Consider the following 6,877-nt stretch of genomic DNA (forward strand, 5'->3'; position numbering starts at 1 on the left):
TTTATGCATCTAGTGCTTTCAAGGCTGACATAGACCATTCGGTCTCATAGGCTAGCTCTTTCATCACCTTCGGGAGGTGTTTTTAGGCACTGGTTTGTTCGGTTTTATTTCATTTTATTAGTTCATCCTTTTTTCAAGTCCAATTAAATTAGCTAGCTAGTTTGCGGTTTAGGATTGTTCGGTTTAATGTTTTACTTTAATGCTTTCAATTATGTTCAGTTGTGTTTAATTTCAAATTTTAATTTAATTTAATTTAATTATCGTTGCAAAAACACTTTCAAAACCCCCCTTACTACGTGTTTGACCTATTGACTGAACCACATTTGGTCCTTGAGAGATGACCTAGGAGTCACTTCCTAGTCTATACTGCATTCTTATTTGCACATCAAATTTGTATGGGGTGCGACCCCAGCAGCGTGCCAGATGAAACTATTATATTGAGCTTGTTTCCTTTCTCTTTGGGAGGCAATGCTAAGATGTGGTTGAACTCTTTTCCAGAGAATAGTTTTACTGAGTGGGAAGTCGTGGTTGCAAATTTTCTGGACAAATACTTCCCACTGTCAAAGGTAAACAAAGGTAAGCAGGAAATTTCTTCTCTCAGCCAGGGCACGGATGAAACATTAGGTCAATCATGGGACCGATTTAAAGCCTTGTTGAGAAAGACGCCCACTTATGGTTTTGATGAACCTACAATAGTCATTCTATTCCTTGGAGGTCTAAGCTCACAAACTAAATTGATGCTAGATGCCTTAGTTGAAGGTAATATCAAGTGCAAGACTCCAAAGGAAGCGTATGATTTGATTGAAAATATGGCTACAGATGATAATGAGATGCACAGTGAAAGAACTCAACTTCAACAAAAAGGAGTTCTACAATTATAATCTCAAGATGCTCTGTTAGCACAGAATAAGATTATGACTCAACAACTAGAAACTTTCATGAAGAAAATATCTCAATTGCCAAGGGAGTTGCAGAACATTTCTCAAGTTCAACAACAACTTTGTGAGTTGTGTGGTGGAGATCATATTAATGGTCAATGTGCTATGCCGGAAGTTACCCAAGAGGAAGTGAATTTTAAAGAGATGTTCAAGAAATTAGGGATTATTATTTCATTGACTTAGTCATTGCACCAAATCCCTGCGTATGCAAAATTTTTGAAGAAGTCCCTCAAAAGAAGAAATATTTAGATGAGGGAACAATTGAAGTATAGGGAAATTGTAGTGTGATTTTGCAGAAGACACTTCCTCCTAAAGTCAAAGATCTGAGAAGTTTACTATTCCTTGCACTATTGGGGATTGTGATGTAGGGAAAGCTCTAATTCGTTTAGGGGCTAGCATCAATTTGATGCCCTTATCTGTGCTAAAGAAGATTGGTGATCTTGACGTTAAACTTACCAAGATGGTGTTGCAAATGACGGATAGATCTACCAAGAATCTCTATGGTATAGTGGAAGATGTTGTGGTCCAAGTTGACAAAATTAAATTCCCGGTGGATTTTGTAGTGATGGAGATGGGGAAGATTTGAAGATTCCTATCATTCTTGGAAGGCCATTAATGAAGACAACTAAGGTTGTCATCAATGCAGATGATGGGGTTCTAATGCTTAAAGACCAAGATGAAGAGGTGACTTTCAATGTCTTTAATGATGAGCAAGCGATTCAAGTGAAGAAGACTAGTCCAAAAGGTACAAATGAAACTTTGTCAAAGACTAGTGTATCTGAGCAAGCTGCTGACTCAATCAAGGGAGGTAAGCAGCTGATAACGGTTGAATTCACTAATGGAAAAATACCTTTCTATCACGACCTATTATGACGGATAAAAATTATCCAACATAATAGGTTGACCAGTGGTAGAATCGTAATAAAAGTAAGACATATTATAACGTAGTTTTGTACATCAGTCATAATATCAAACGTGGTAACAAACTTGTAAATAAGTTTAAGATATATTATAACGTACTTTTGTATATCAGTTATGTATTGTACCTAGTGGAGACCGAGAGATTAACATTCAACACCGTTCAGTCCATCCACTTAGGATCGTTCGGTCCGCCACAGTCAACCAGATCAAAGATTCGGCCGCAATTGGGCCAACGCTTTAGTTATTATGGGACCAGTGGTCCAGCGGATCTTAAAATAATCAAGAATATCTAATTAAAGATATTGATAAGCATGTTATAAACAACCAACCAGATTTTTAGGTAAGTCTGTTTATATTTTATTCCATTTATATTTTATTGGGCTTATGTCACCTTAAGGTCCGTGAGACAACTTATAAATAGAGAGCCAAGGCCACAAGCCAGGTACGTCCTAATCACGTTCAACTCATACTTCATGACACCTAAACATTAAATAGTGATAACCCTTCACTAAATACTCAACTAAGAACCAAGGTTCTTCAAATTCATGCCTAACTTGAGTGTCAGAGTATCTTTTGCAGGTACCTCCCGCCCCCCGGAACACGAAGGAACCAATCGGCCAAGACTGACGTGACCGAACGACCCAGACGGAACTCAACCGAACGGCTCAGGCAGAAGAAAGGTAAGCAGCTGATAACGGTTGAAAAATCGTTATTTTTATGCTTAAAATTGATACCAGAAGCAACCTTTAAGACTTAGAAACTAGCTTGAACTCATATTTTTGCTTTAGTTTTGTGAGTTAGAGAGTTAAAGGTGAATTTAATGGTTTTGTGCAAGATTCCCTAGATTTTGTAGGCTAATTGAATGATTTGAAAGAAGAATTGAAGTACCGAATGATTGAAGTGCTGAATAGTCAACCAGAAACCAGAAAAGTCAACCAGTCAAGGAGAAAAGTCAACTAGTCAACCAGAATGCTGAAAAGTCAATCAGAATGCAGAAAAAGTGCGACCGAGTGGCGCTGAGTGGAAATTTCGCGCTGAGCGGCAATTTTCAGGTGCCGAAATCACCGTTGAGGGGCAAAACAGTACCTGGGGGAAAAAATGGATCATGCGCTTGTACCTACCGCTGAGCGCCATTCTAAATGGGCTTGGACTGGTTTTCTGTTACTTTTATGGGCTTAGGCCTAATTTTCTGTAATTTTTATAATAATATATAAGCTTTAAGACGTCCTAGGGTTTGTATCTTTGGCTGGAGAAGACGCAAAACACACTTTTCACCCCTTTGGGGTAGAATTGGAGATGGTGACGACTCTCCTCTTCTCTTTCTAGGGTTTTTCTATCTCTTCCATTCTTTCATTATTGTTCATCTAGTTTCACCATGAATATGGTGAACTAAACTTTGTATTGTTGTTGGGGAATCAATGTAATTTTTTGAAGCTCTCATATATGGAATTTGTGTTTAAACATCTTATTTGAGATACATGCTTTCTTTCATCACTAGTTAGGGTTTTTCCTCTTTGCTCAAAGCATGCATTGTTTAACTCATTCGATGTCATGATTATTGATTTTGTCGATACGGGAACATACGAGGAAATCTAGATCCGGGGAAATTATCCCAATAGCATATTGCCTAGACATAGGGATATGAGGGTTGGTTGCCTTTAAGCTTATGTGCTTCAGAATTAATTATTAGAGATGCTAGGAATTGTATGAACTCGTTATTAAGGATAGACTTTCTTGCAAGGTGATTTAAAGAGTGGCATTAACATTGATGAAAAGAATGATGAATTCCTAAAGTATATGAGAGTGGATAAGATAAAATTGATTGCCCTAACAACATACTCATCCATCTAATTCGTTCAAAGTGCTTGTGTTCCTCTTTTTCATTGATCAAAACTCATGCATACATGTTTACTTATTGTCTTTTGCATTTGAAACCTCAAGAATTTGTTCGCAAGTCTTAAATAATCAAGAAATCATATAACTAACTAGGCCGTGAGTCCTTTGGCAGAACGATACTTGGTCTTACCGAGTTTATTACTTGATACAATTCGGTCACACTTGCCGAGGGTTAAACAAGCTTTTGGCGCCGTTTTTCGGTGTTCATAAATTTGTCATTAGCAGCTCAGGCGATCCCAGCTTTCGGAAGGAAGGAAGATGCATCAGAAAGGTTAGTGTCTCAGTCCCACAAAATATCTACCTAAAACATTTTGGCGCCCACCGTGGGACCGAGCGACATCCGCTGAAACCGCAATGAACCAGACAAGAATGCAGTCTCAACATCATCATGTCGATCAGGCCCTTACATATTGATCCCGATTGAAGAAACTCTCACCATCAGCGTCAACAAGCTTCTACGGCTTTATAGATAATTATTTTGATATAGATTCATTTTATTATTTAATTTAATTTAAATATCTTAATTCAATATTATAATATTGTTCAAGATTTATTAAGGGTCCAATAATGCACTCACCGCCTAGCCAAATTTGGCATCAAGTGTTCAACCGTGCAAAAGTTCGACCATTCGGCCTCATTAGTATTCAACCGTTCGGCTTCAAAACACAGGTGACAGGACCATGGAGACCACTCGGCCAAGAGGAGTGCAAGAACTGAGAGGTAAATCCCTCACGTCCATTAGGAAATTCTTTAGGAATTCCTAGGTCGAAGACCGAGATGTAAATCCCTCTCGTTGAAGAAAAGATTGAGAGGTAAATCCCTCTCGTTGAAGAAAAGATAGAGAGACAAATCCCTCTCGGCCAAGAGGTAAATCCCTTTCGCCAATCAGAAGACCGAAGAGGTAAATCCCTCTTAGAAGTAAGCCATCACTGGCGTCAACAAAACCCAGGGAACGCTCTCCGAGAACCCTTGGTCCTAAACTGAGCGGTGAGGTTCTATAGGACTCACTGTCATCCTAAATCGAGCGGTGGGGAACATTCTCCGTGAATGCTCACTCTCGTCCACAAAACTCAGGGAACGCTCTCCGAGAACCCTGGTCCTAAACCGAGCGGTGAGGTTCTATACGGACTCACTCTCGTCCTAAACCGAGTGGTGGGGAACGTTCTCCGTGAATGCTCACTCTCGTCCACAAAACCTAGGGAACGGTCTCCGAGAACCCTTGGTCCTAAACCGAGCAGCGAGGTTCTATACGGACTCACTCTCGTCCTAAAACGAGCGGTGGGGAACGTTCTCCGTGAATGCTCACTCTTGTCCACAAGTGTTCGGCCATTCGGTCTCAGGTATTTGGCCATTCGGCCCCTTATGCTCAGCATTCTACGGCCTCGGTTGAAGAAAATCGTTCGGTCATCCACAAGCAACGACTAAAGACAACCTCCCTTAAAGTCATAAGTCCTATAGTTAACCACGGCTAAAACCGAACGCTTAACTCGGACTTAGGGGGCATAATGTATCTTACCTAGTGGAGACCGAGCGGTTCACATTCAGTACCATTCGGTCCGTCCACTCAGGACCGTTCGGTCCACCATCGTCAACCAGATCAAAGATTAGGCCGCAATTGGGCTAGTGCTTAAGTTATTATGGGACCAGTGGTCCAGCGGATAATAAAATAATCAAGAATATCTAATTAAAGATATTGATAAGCAGGTTATAAACAACCAACCATATTTTTAGGTAAGTCGGTTTATATTTTATTCTGTTTATATTTTATTGGGCTTATGCTTAAGGTCCATGAGACAACTTATAGATAGAGAGCCAGGACCACAAGCCAGGTACATCCCAATCATGTTCAACTCACACTTCATGACACCCAAACATTAAATAGTGATAACCCTTCACTAAATACTCAACTAAGAACCAATGTTCTTCAAATTCATGCCTAACTTGAGCGTCGGAGTATCTTTTGCAGGTACCTTCCCCCAAGAGCACGAAGGCAACCAATCGACCAAGACTGACATGACCGAATGACCCAGACGGAAGTCAACCGAAGGGCTCAGACAGAAGAAAGGCAAGCAGCTCAGGCGAACCCAACTTTCGAAAGGAAGGAAGACGTGTCAGAAAGGTTAGTGTCTTGGTCCCAAAAAATATCTACCGGAACAAGTTATAATATGAAACGTGACGACAAACTTGTAAATAAGTTCAAAACCTATTATTACTTAGATATGCTGTATAAGGTGTGGAGTTTTCTTAATGTATTGTGACGGAGTTTTAGAAATCAATCATATTATCTCTTCCTACATTTCCCTCTCGCTTGTAATTTCACGTTCCCTCTCACTCTCATTCCTCTCTTCCTCTCTAAATGGTGCACTCCCTCACCATCACCAAACCACATCTTCTTTTGATTCCTTCAAACCTTGAGAGAATCAAGACACCAAAACGGAACCACATCTCATTCGAACTCTCGATTTCACGTTCGTTGCCTCTTCTTCGCCAAAATCGAACTACATCTTCTTCGCTACCTCGAGCGTCGCCTCAAACACCAAACATCATCTTCGTTCCAAACTTTTCTACCGATTAAATTCCTTCCTACCTCGAACCCTAGAATCTCCTCCGAACAAGTCTTCGAATCTAGAGTTCGCCTTTGATATCACTATCTTTTGCTGTGTCCTTGTTCGTCGACTTGATTTTACACCGCAGAAGAAGCTTTTGAACAACATTGACCAAGTTTAGGAGGTCGTGCTTGAAGAATTGAAGAAGCTGAGGTGAATTTTCAATTTTATGCAGTTTTGATTCCGATTTTTGAAAATCTAGGAAATGTTGTTTGTGGGCTCTTTGAATCAGCAATGAATGTGATTGAATTCATTGGATTTTCCTTTTCGTCTAGTAGAATCTTCATAATATTATCAAATGATATTGTTGTCTCGACCTTCTTGGTACCACCGTCGATAATGTCACTGCCTTCTTGGGTCGATCAGTTTCTCTTCAACTCATTAGTGCCACCAAACAAGATGGTTCCTTTCTTCTTCTTCTTTTTCTTTTCACTTTATATATATCACTATACTTTCTTTATTCTTTTTCTTTTGTGTATCTTTAATGGAGTCCAAGCTTTAATGAATGATGCTTAA

Source organism: Vigna umbellata, chromosome 9, assembly GCF_029865625.1.
Source record: "Vigna umbellata cultivar VRB3 chromosome 9, Vumbellata_1.0, whole genome shotgun sequence".
NCBI lineage: Eukaryota > Viridiplantae > Streptophyta > Magnoliopsida > Fabales > Fabaceae > Vigna > Vigna umbellata.